The 13,074-nt window shown below is 28.1% G+C and overlaps 1 non-coding gene across 1 annotated transcript; it reads right to left on the reverse strand.

Annotated features, from left to right (window-relative positions):
• Positions 1–212: 212 nt before the first annotated feature.
• On the reverse strand, positions 213–285 carry TRNAK-UUU (transfer RNA lysine (anticodon UUU)). The gene has a single exon. It is a non-coding gene; the product is annotated as a tRNA-Lys (tRNA).
• Between the last annotated feature and the right edge of the window lie 12,789 nt (positions 286–13,074).

Consider the following 13,074-nt stretch of genomic DNA (forward strand, 5'->3'; position numbering starts at 1 on the left):
GCCAAAAATCCAATTGTTTTGGATGATAATTGTGAGAAATGTGGGAAGTTAGGTTCAAAGACTGATGAGAAAAGAAAGTTTTACTAAATAGAGAGAGGTCTTACAATTTAGGGACTAATTAGAAAGAACTCCCTGCTCCAGGTCCTTTTAAGTAATATTCCCAAAATGCAACTAGCTCTACCCTCCAAAAAAAATTTCTTTTTAAAGCAACACGCCGTCTGTGGGAATCGAACCCACGACCACGTGGTTAAAAGCCACGCGCTCTACCAGCTGAGCTAAGACGGCAAATTTAGCTAATGTTTACATAATTTTATTATAATAAATAAATACTTAGACATTTCCACCTGAGGACAAAAATGAAAAGAAGAGTACACCAAAAGCCTCTCAATACATTGGGTACAAACTGGAAGGACTGTCTCTCGACAATGCTGATATCCTTTGATAATTTTTAATTTGAGTCGTGGTGGAGTAACATGGAAATTGACATCAATTCTCACATTGCTGATGTGGAGATGCACACATAACTATAAATGCTTTTCACTATGTCGATGAAAAGCATCGGTTCCATACATACATCCACACCAGTAATGTGAGAATTTGTGTCATTTTTAATATTATTTCAACATTTTCCTTTTAATTTCTAAGTTCCTTTGTTTTTGTGTCATTATCTTTTTTATTATAATGAGAAAAAACGGAGAAGAAATTGTTTGACACCAAAATTTGAGTGGTCATAAATGCTCCCACTTTTATATTTAAATTTAATATAAATCATTCTGATAGATAAAAAAATCAAGAAAATTGTAGTTTAGGTTGGTTAGTTTTTCAAAATTACAAAAGTATCTTTTTTTACTAGGAAATCTTCAAAAATCCTTTAATCAATATTTAAATTACAAACAAAACCTTTTAATACATGTGCATTTGCACATGCCACCTTCTAGTTATCATTAAAGCCCAAGTGGTGGTTTGGGAATATTGCTAAGAGCCTTGCTAGAGTTACTAGAAGTAATATGTCGTGCAGAGAACCATCAATTTTCCTCAGAGTATGTAAAACATGTATGGCGAGGAAAAAAACCTTATGGTTTCCAAACACACTTTGTCCTCGAGTAGTGCTATTTTGAGGTTTCCAGTCATTATCATTGTTCAATGTTGGCATTTGAGGTCATCATTCATCGATCATCATTGTCGAATATCAATCAAAATCGTAAGTCCTTTTTACCAATCGATCATCTGCAAGACGAAATGGCTTTCTGTGTTGAAGATGTTTAATCAAGCATTTGGTCTAAAATCAAATATTTAGTGTAATTGTTGGTATGCAAACATGCTAATAAAACATTTGATCTAATCATTGATCAACGATGATGATCAATCATCGTTCACTGACTCAAATGACATCTCAAATGATCTTTTGTTGTCCACAAACTTGTATGATGTCGAATATACCACTACAATTGATTTTTTTTTTATTTCATGAGATATAGTTTTGTTGTTGTAAGTGTTAGATGGTGGACGAGTTTTATCATATACTAGTGAATGCACACGTACATGTGATCTGTGGAGACCATTTTTGTCACATTATTAAGATAAATACACTTATCCTTTAATACTAGATGGCTCTAAGTTTAAATATTGATCTAGCCCTTGAAAATAATATTAGATGAAAATAGCAATTTGGAACCAATGGAGACACAAGAGATTTGTAAAAGAAAACTGAAGAGAGATTAAAGGGTTTTATAGAACAAATATCATCGAGATTTGTATTTCAAATTAACGATCTGAATGATCTAGGGAAAAAAGTAATAATAGGCAGACATCACCTTAATTACGCAAGTGAAAAAATGTGACAAAACACGCATGCTCATCCGAGCGATAAGAATCACCCTCATGGCAATAATGTTAAATACGTTGTCATTGGGTTCCGTGAACGACACAACCTTAAAGTCGATAAGGGAAAAATAGAGGTGACAACCATCATCACACTATTGGGAATGAAAAAGGTCATGTTATAAAAGCATAATATGTTAATAAATTAAGCATAGAACACAAAGGAACATCACGTATATGAATTAAACAAGTGGCATTAGTGCCCAGGTTCATCTCTCGGGCACTCGAACAAAATCCAAATCCCCAAAAAGGGGTATCGTGGAAGTTTTTTTTCTTTTTTGTAAAACATTAGATAACGACATGTGACACATTGAGATTCGTGTAACTCCACAAGTTTCGAGAATGAGGCATCCTAGTCTAACCAAAAGAAGTTCCTCGGAATATTTGGATATGGTCCATCAACAAACTTAGATCTCGAATGGTCAGGAAAGATAAGATAAGAGTTAACAAGTGATATAGACAATCCAAACTCCTAAGAATTAGGGATCCAAGGAAATGCAAACTAATCAGGATGTTGTGTAACAGGAAATGATTCTTATAAGGGAAAATCCCTTAAAAGAAGGAACGAATGAGGACATAAACTTGATTGGATACATTCCAAATCAAGGTTAACCTCCTAAATCAGATAGATATAGAATTGAGAAACATGGTCCAAGGAGATCTTAAAGGTCCTATCTTTATAAATACATGAAAAACACATCGAAAGGTACATTCTTTTTTCAATTCTGTTACTTTGTAATATTTTATACTTAACCTAATTTGAGAGTCAGAGAGGTTGTGTTGTAGGTACACATAGGAGCTCAAAAGGTTGTTGATTTAAAGTAATTGGTGGGGATCTCAAGGTAATACAAGTTTTTACATCTATACTAACTATGCGAAAAAGATGAGAAAAATGGTAGTTAGGGTATTACAAAGTCATTATAACGTGAGATGAGGTCCAAGGACCATTAAGAAATAATTTATTTTACTAAATGGATGATTTAGATACAACCCAAAACTTACGGACTATTTAGAAAGAAATCATTTTGCCAATGTCCTTTTAAGTAATTCTACCAAAAATATATAATATACTCTCATTTTATTGATTATTTTTTTAAATGCCAATATTAACCAGCATGTATGTGTGATGTAGATATGTACAAAACACTTGTTACCCACCCTAAACTCAGCCAAAAAAATATGTCCAAACCTATCCCTAAAAAACTCGAACTTGGATTGCTTCGGGTACAATTTCAAGTACCTAGAACTGGCTCAAACCCGAAAAGGACCCATATTTTACACATTACCCATTACCCTTTACTTGATACTTGTAAAATATTTAGATTTTTAAATTAAAAATATTTAGAAATGTCTTATATAATTGGGATAATTATAAATTAAAAAAAAAACCTAATTTAAATATTATTTATCAAAAAAGTAACAATTTTTGTAAATATATCGAAATGAACTTATTTCGATGATTTAAGTGTTGATATATATCTTTATCAATATGAAAATTATGCTGAAAATATCATGTATATTAGTGGAAATACACGATTTTTATTAACTTTATCAGAAATTACATATGCAGAGTTAAAAGTTCTTACTTTTTTAATCTACAATATTCAATAATAATTTTCAATAAGTTCAGTTATTAATTTAGATGATAAAAAAAATTTAATTGATATTTTTAACCAAGGAACATAGGAATATATATTAAATTATAATCAAAATTCTTAAAATATAATTATTTATGTGATGCAACATAAAAATTTTGTAACGTATCAATCAAATTATGATCAAGGTGGGCCTAGCTCATCGAATCAATATCAAAATATCGATATAAACCATAATGTTGGGTAAGGTACAACTCAACCTAATGTTGTAACATAAAATGATTCTCACAGGGATAGAAATGAATTTGTTGATAACAATTTGAATTCGTCATTCGACAATGATGAAAATATATTTGATATTTATATTGATAAATTTTTTAATAATATAATTTAATTAAGAGAAAAAATAATTTCTTTAGCTATAACAAATAATTTTCTATAAAATATGTTATTAATAATATAAAAAAAAAGAATTATAATTAAATGCGATGTTCTAAACTGCGATTGACGTATATATGTCAAAAAAATTACAAATAGTGATTTATTTGTTATATGTAAATTTAACACAATCCACACATATATATGGATAGAATGTACTCACGACCTTATTCTCAAACTAATAGTAATTGGATAAAAGATAAAAATAATCAATTTTATTCTACCCAATTTATAATGACTGATATTAGAGATGAAAATAATGTATCTATCACATATATAAAAGCTTGAAAAGAAAAAAAAAATCATGAAATATATAATTATAAAGTTGAGACATATAAAAATATTAAATATTATTGTCAAATTATTTTAGAAACAAATCGAAAAAGCTTTTGTTTGCTTAAAATTAGTTCAAATATTCATTTTCAACGTATTTGTATATTTTTTTCAAAAATATGTATAGATGATTTAAAAAATGAATGTTTATCAATTGTAGGATTAGATAATACATTCTTAAAAGATAAATGTCAAGGTATTTTATTTGCTGCAGTTGCTCATGACTCAAATTACGATATTTTTCCACTTGTATATGTAATAGTTGAACAAGAAAATAAAAAAAAAAACTTAAGAATGATTTTTAAATTATTTTAAAATGTCACTACAATTTTATGATTTTAATAAAATTTCATTTATTTCAAATAAATAAAAAGGAATAATATTTAAAATTAATAAATATTTTTCTTCATCATTTCATCTTTTTTGGATTCAACATTTTCAAATAAATTTTTAAAAAAATTTATAAATCAGATTTATTTTGTAAACTTTAAAAAAAAAATAGTTAAAGCTTATACTAAAATTGATTTTAAAATAAAATTAGAATTAATTAAGAGAAAAAAATATTGAACTATATAATTGGATAATATCAGAAGAAGATCTGACACATACATTAGTCCATTGGGCAGTAAGTCATTTTTTAATATTTTATTTTAGAATAATAACATCAAATACAAATAAAAATTTTAATTCATGGATAATGAAATGATATATAAAACCAATAATCGGATTATAGAAGGTTAATAGGTGTATAATAATTGAATTACATAATAGACATATATCAAAGAGTCTTAGTGAGAATTCTTAATTAATTCTAAGGATAGAAAATAAAACTTGAAAAAAAATAGAAATGACTATTAATTGTGAATTTTTAACTATTAATGATATGAGATTTGAAGTATATGATCATGTAAAATAAAAAATGCACATAATTCAAATAGATAAAAGATATTGTATGTGTGGCAAATGGATTCAAACATTTATTCAATGCCAACATACAATCAAAGTATACGATATAAAAAGATGGGATCAATATCAATTTTGTTATATCGAATTTAGTATTGAAAGGTATAGACAATATTATACAACTTTTATAGAAAACATTCCATATCCATATGAGTTAGAAAATCCTCCATAATAAGAAGAACAAATTTTACCGCATAAGACTTAATACCGACCTAAGTCCTAAGATAACAAAAGGAGGATTGACGTTAAAGATATATGACCATTACATTGTAGTCATTGCGAAAATATTAGACACAATCGAGTCACATGTAGAAATTCAATTTGAAAATAATTATAATTTTTTAATTTTTTTAATGTTTGTGTTTAATTTTGTGAGAGCCTGAGGACATAGTTGTCAAATTATACAACGAATCTTGTAAACAAATATTGAGTATCTTTTATTTTAATTATGTTATTTTATTTAATAAAACTTTTACATGACAAATAATTGGAATTCTTTTTTCAAATTTGATCTTAATTACGTGGTAAATATTTCGAATCTAAAAATGTGGTTCACGTGGTAAAAATTTTGAATTTTTTTCAGATCTAAATTTAATCACATTTCAAATCATAATATATAACATAATAAATAACTAGTAACTAATAACGATAATGTTTGCCTCAACTATAATTACCTTTTAATAACTTTCGGATAGATTTTTTAGGTACGTGTTTTCATAGATTACGCCTATGTAAAATGATACATAAATTTTCAACAAATGAGGGTTGAAATGACTCATAATGTGGAGTCTGCGGGTATTGCATGTGATATTCAAGTGCAGGCTAATGTAAAGTCTGTAGAATATGTGAGTATTATGTTTAATACGACTCTAAAGAAAAAAAAATGGTGAGTGCATATCATAATAGGGAGTCTGTGGGTATTGCATGTGATGGCTATGTGATAATCCAACTATGTGTAAAACATCATAAGGAGGATCCAACAAAGATGAAAAATAACCTGTTCCGAAATTTACACCCATCATTTCCTCATCCTGATCAACATGTACTAAAATATAATCACCCCGACTGATTTGCTTGTGATATTCAATTCCATCATCCTGTTATTCTCCAAACTCCTCATTATCCCCCTTTTCGTCATCCCCATTCTCATCTTCAGGCTCAGGTTCAGACTCACGTCGACATTGTGAAATTTTATAAATTTGTTCATTCAGTCTAGATATCTGAATAGATAGAAGTGATAACAATATCAAGGTTGTGACAACAACTTCCAATTGATATATGACTTGTCCATAAATATCCATCTCACGAATCTAAGGAGTCAAAATATTAAGAACACCGATCTGAAAAATAAATTGATATGTTAGATATATATTTTTATTTAAAAATTTAAATTATTAAAATCAATTTTTTAACTTACTACAATATAACATCCCTCTTTGTATAATACGTACAAGTAATCCGTATAATCATGAAACATATATTGTGGCTCAAGAAAATGTAATGTCGTATTATGCATCCGAGGGCAACAATACCATCTTCGAAACTTTTCAGATGACCAATCAGCTGAATTTTTTTAAAATTATCATAAAAGTCTTAACATACTTATCATAATTGAAATAAATGAACTATAATTTTTAAAATTACCTTACAACTTTTGACATAATTGATCATGTACGCGAAATCTATCAAATCTTTTATCTCAATCTATCATTATTGTAGGTTGTATTGTTCATCTTTTCCCTTCTATAACGCATTGTTGGACAGGACCCGGGATAGGCTGATGTAAATCGAATTGTTGTATACATCAATTTGCGGGATGATATAATGCAATGTGTAAAAACATTATACAAGATCGGTGTAGGCTCAAATTACAAGTTGTACGCATAATCTTCATATCTTCATTTGCAATATGAAAATATGGGATCCATACAATCTAAAAAATAATAAATACTGGTAATCGTTCATGAACAAATACTTATAATAATGATGTACATCCTATAAGTCTCGATGGTCACTTCCTCTCCTTTCTTACAAATTTACTAAGATAATAATACAAAAATATAAGAACGATGGCACCCCAAGTCTAACAAGACGTAATAAATAAATCTTTAAATAAATAAAGTAAACTACTATCAACAGTCCTATCCGATACATCTGAAAATAATATGACTTCACATAGTATTAATAGATATGCATGAGTATATCAATGTATCTAATATAAAGGTAAAATATTAATAAAAAATTAAAATTTATCTCGTCTATAGACATTTGTCTATCTAACAATCTTTCAAATATAGCACGTAGCCATGTAAGGCTAATAGAACTATAAGGAGAGTTTTCATCAGCAGGAGGTAAAACTCCAAGATATTCATAGATAAGATTGGGATACTCTTCTCTCGTCGTACGTGATACAATAACAAGGTACCTATCGATTCTCAGCTCTAAACAATGTAAATTGTCATCTAATGTGGTAACTATCTCTCCAAGTGAAAGATGGAACGTGGAGGTCTGTGACAAAAATCTCTCAGCTAATGCATATTAAATACATGAATCATGATGCAACCATTGGATGCGTTGATAATACTCAAAACTAGTAGTAGTAACGAGGGCTTCTTATGGACCATTAATGTCCCAATCTCTAAAAAATTACGAATGATATCGCAATTGTAAAAGATACTCGTAGTCAATCTGCATAATTATAAAATTAATTATTAAATAAATATATAATTTTAATTAATATGCATTATTAATTTTTAAATAAAAATTCTAACCTATCTCATCTAAATATTACTCAATATATGACCCTGACGATCGATTATAAAAACATCTGTAGTCAGACATTTAGGAATACGCCCATCATTAATTGTCATCTATTACAATAATTTTTTATATATAAATGCAATATTTATAAACTTATTTTACTAATTAATTTATTGATCTTAATCATAATCATAATCTTGATCTCGATATCATGATCATGATCTCGATATCATTTTATTAAAATTTTGATCCGAGATCTTGATATAGATCATGATCTTGATTTCGAGATCATTTTATTAAAATCCTGATCCGAGGTCTCGATCAAGATCATGATTGTAATGTCCGAAAAAAGTATTGACCAAATCAACCATTGTTGACTTAAATCAAGTCAACATGATCAAATAATTTTGACTAAGTCAAATTTACCAAAGTCCAATTCTCTAAAAGATTCTAAAAGAATTATAATTTTTTTAATGATATTTAAATATTATTTGATAATATATAAGTTTTAAGTGTGTGTTTGGAAGCACTTTTGAAGTCTGAATAGAGGTGGTCCACCATTAAAATTCAGACTTCAAATCTGTGAACCATGTTTGTTTATTTTCAGATTTCAAAACAAGAACATGGTTTCAGCGAAATAAAATCAGCAATAAAAAGTCGTTGGAAGGAAGTTCTGAAATCTGAAAAAATTAATTTATACCTAAAATACCCTCATAAAAATAATTATTTCTATCTCTTATCCCTTCCTTATAAAAATCAGTAAACCCTTACCTCTTCTTTCTCTTTTACATTTCATTGCTGTCCAACTCGACTATCAAGACCTACACATGTATGTGCATCTACCACCACTCTATTGTTCTTCCTTGATCGATTAACAATATGTGAATCTAGTATTGAGAAAATCTCAAAATCAAAACATCAACAAACAACTAAATAAAAAATTAAACTTCAACAAAAACGCCATACTTTCAAATAACTGACCAAACCCATTATGGAGAAATAGAATAAAAGTAGAAATTGAGTATTACCTTGTTTCCATTTTTTGTGTGTTGATATCTCAACCCTTTTAAGGGATTTGGACGACTTGGTTGGTACAGAGACGAACTTCTCGGTGAACAAAATTGCAGATCTCTTCTTGTGCAGACCTCAAATTAGTGTAGTGTTGAGTTGTTCATTTTCTAGGTGAACAAAACTACATATATCTTCCTGTTTTCTAGTGGTGTTGTTCGGCGGTGTTCATCTCTTTTTTTTTGTTTTTCTTTTTTGCATAAATTTTTTGTCCAACTGGGTCATCCTCTTATTCTACGATAATTCAAGATGCAACTCCAAGAGTTTGCTATCCACCAATCGATTCCTGAGCCATTCGTTCTCCCCTCTCAGTTGGAGTTTGCCAGCCACTAGAGCAAGTAAGACTACCTACTATTAATGAACTTAAAGAACCGATATATATATATATAGGGTCACGTTATTACGACCCCCTTTGCGACACACCTTTTTGTCTTATATGGGCAAAAATGTTTGGAATGGGCTGATTTTTTGTGAGGATGATCTCTATGGTGAGGGGATCATCCTGGCAAAAAATCATCCCATTCCAAAACTTCTAGACCGTCCGATTTTTGTTGAAAAATTATAGACCGTCCAATTTTTGTAAATCAATTTTGATGGGGTTAGAAGTTTTGGAATGGGATGATTTTTTGCCAGGATGATCCCCTCACCATAGAGATCATCCTCACAAAAAATCAGCCCATTCCAAACATTTTTGCCCATATAAGACAAAAAGGTGTGTCGCAAAGGGGGTCGTAATAACGCGACCCATATATATATATATATATATATATATATATATATATATATATATATATATATATATATATATATAGAGAGAGAGAGAGAGAGAGAGAGAGAGAGAGAGAGAGAGAGAGAGAGAGAGAGAGATTGGTGATAGTATATCTTTATTTCTCTTTCTTTGACTTTCTATAAAGCTACTAATGTGCTATAAAGACAAGTCTATCAATGTCAATTTTAATGTTGCTCCAACATGACTCACGACTCATAAGTACCAAATCCAACAATCTTGATTTATATGTATTTTAATATTTCGTATCTTACTAATACTTATCTCGAGAATAAATCTCTAATATTGGAATTCACTAACCTAAAATTATTCAATAATTTACAATTTATACAAAATAGATTTTTAATGATCTTGAATGACAAGTCTATCTTTATTACACTCAGGAGCATAGTAATAATATGTTATAGAGACAATTCCACTCATCTGATGCTGAGAATTTAATCTACCACGTGTACACATGTGTAAGATTTCTAATCTAAACCGTTAGATTTTTCACTCAAATTTTGAGTAAATATCATCTAGTACAGAGTTATTAATGCTACCCAACTCTCACACGACTCCCTTTTTTTATTGGATTTATATGTATTATTTCATTGTTTCATTATTTCTTGTGTTTTGCTTGGTTTTTATGAATTAGAGAGAGAATCATGTCTGAATGTGAATGGGAGAGACGAAATAGGACGATATTAGAAAAAATTTATATTATTTTATATATAAATGAGACAATTTATTAAAATTACAAAAGAGTAATATTGTCAAAATGACCATTATGTTTTAAAATTCTATTTGTAATCAAAAGCTCTTAAAAATTATAAACAAACAACTTTTCTAGAATAAGATTTTAGATTTCAAATTTCAGTCTTCAGACTTCAGAAGTGTTACTAAACATACCCTAAGTTAGCTGCATTTTTTTTTCTTGCATCTTCTGCACAAAAAATGAAGAGAAATAAAAGAAGGAAGAGAAATAAAAGAAAAAGAAATAAGAAGGTAATCACTTTCAATTTTTTTTTGATAATCTTATAAATATTTTAAGAAAATAATTTTTGAAATTTGTATTTTAAAACATAATTTATTTTATATATTTGAAATATTGCTAATTTTGTAATTATAAAATAAAATTTTGTAGTTACTTAAAAAAATGTATATAAATTAAAAATATATATATATATAGAAGTTGTTTTTTTACATGTTATTACATTTTTTTAAATATTAAAATAGAATACCAATGAAGTTACTATTTTTACATGTTTTGTACATATTTTTACGTATTTTATTACGTATTCTATATGTATAAAAAAAATAGCAACTAAAGAAGTTGTTGATTTTTTTACAATATATTTGATGGTATATTTTTAAAAAATTAAAATTTTTTATATTGTTATGTTTTACATGTATTTCAGTATTTTGAAAGCATAAATATAATTTTTTACAAAAGAAAAGTTTGTAGTTTTTTTTTTTTTTTTCACATTTTGCATATGTTCGATTATTTTCAAAAGCATGCATGAAATTTAATTTAAAGTAAAATTTATTGATTTTTGTATATGTTTAAGCTTTGAAAATTTAACATTTTTTTTATATGTTGTAATTTTTAAATTAAAAAATTAAGTAAGAAAATATTTTATTTAAAATAAAATATGAGAACGAATTTTTAATTGATTGTCGTGTTTTTCAAATACTTAGTTGTTGACATACTTTGACGTATGCCGTATAAGATACGAAATAAAGAGAATTTGAGAGATGCTTCAGTCATAGACTGTATAAGTCACGAAGAAGAGAAATACATCGACTAATGGTCGTATAAAACTCGAAAGAAGAAAAAAGATGAGACTGTACATTTAAGAATGAATTGGGTATTTAAAACACATGTATGTTTTATTTTTTTATATATTTTGAAAAGAAAACAAATACCTATATCTAATATTTTAGTGATTTATTAAAGAGATTGTAAAAACCTATAAAGAATAGCGTGTTGTGACATTTTTGAAATAATGTGTTATTCTACGATAACAGTTGTGTTGTTTGAGTTCTTACGTATTATGGGATACATAAGAACACAACATCATAACAAGAATCCGAGAATTTTCTTTATATCTTTAATAGAGAACAAGATGTAGATAGTTGTATGATTGATAGAGATTCTTGAGAATTACATGCATACCAAATTGACATAGATGAAGATGGTTAGTTAATGATCATTAATAGTCTAGAGTAGTCAATAAAGAATGACCTACTTGATTTAACTTGTTTCTTAAGGTTTTGTCAATGACTAATCTGAACTGAAAAATAGTTACTCAAATTGTGGTAGAGGCTAACCATAAAATTATGAATTAATAGTGGGGTTCCACACTGGTGAAGTATTGGAAGAATCGTATTTTGACTGAGATGTTCAAATCAGTCGTGACCCTCAACTCTCCATTATAGTATTTGATGTTATATTATGAACAATTATTTTTCAGATCTTTAATTGTATTTCAACTTGGTTTTATGATATCGGTGTTAAATTATTTTCAATTATGTGTTGAATATCAAATATGTATGATTTATGAATTCATAGAATATTTAAACTACATATAAAGTGGTATTATTTAGAATTGTAAGATTCCCTTACTGGGTAACTCCTTTATTACTCACCCTTACGACATCATAAATTTCAGGTGCACCTGATTTTGGTAATCCTTCCGAAGAGACTCAGTACCATAGCCTTATAGATGATCAATTCAAGCTTCTAAGAGTTGAGCATAGGTACTACTAGTAAGTCTTGAAATAGAGATAAGTTTAAGTCTTCCGTTGTAATTTTCTTATGTAATTATGAACACAATATTATGTCATCATTGTTTTATGTACGTGTCAAGTGCGCTGATATTTGAGGATACATATCTATTTTGTTAAGCAATGATCAGGTATGACATATAGTTATTTATTTGTCGTTTACGTTTATATATTGATTATCATGATATGAGTTATATATCATGTCTCTGGATTCAACTTGGGACTCATAGGGATTCGGGTTGAGTTTTTAGAGCGTGATAATGATCATGATCATGATCTCGAGATCAATATCAAGATCATGATCTTAATTTCGAGATCATTTTATTAAAATTTTGATCTTGATAATGAGATCATGATCTCGAAGTCATTTTATTAAAATCTTGATCCGAGATCTCGATCAAAATCATTTTTTAAAAATATTGATTCGAGATCATGATCAAGATTATGATCGTGATCAATCAAAATAAAAAATAAATAAAA

This window comes from Akebia trifoliata, chromosome 6 (assembly GCF_017979445.1).
Source record: "Akebia trifoliata isolate Shusen 1 chromosome 6, ASM1797944v1, whole genome shotgun sequence".
Classification (NCBI taxonomy): Eukaryota; Viridiplantae; Streptophyta; class Magnoliopsida; order Ranunculales; family Lardizabalaceae; genus Akebia; species Akebia trifoliata.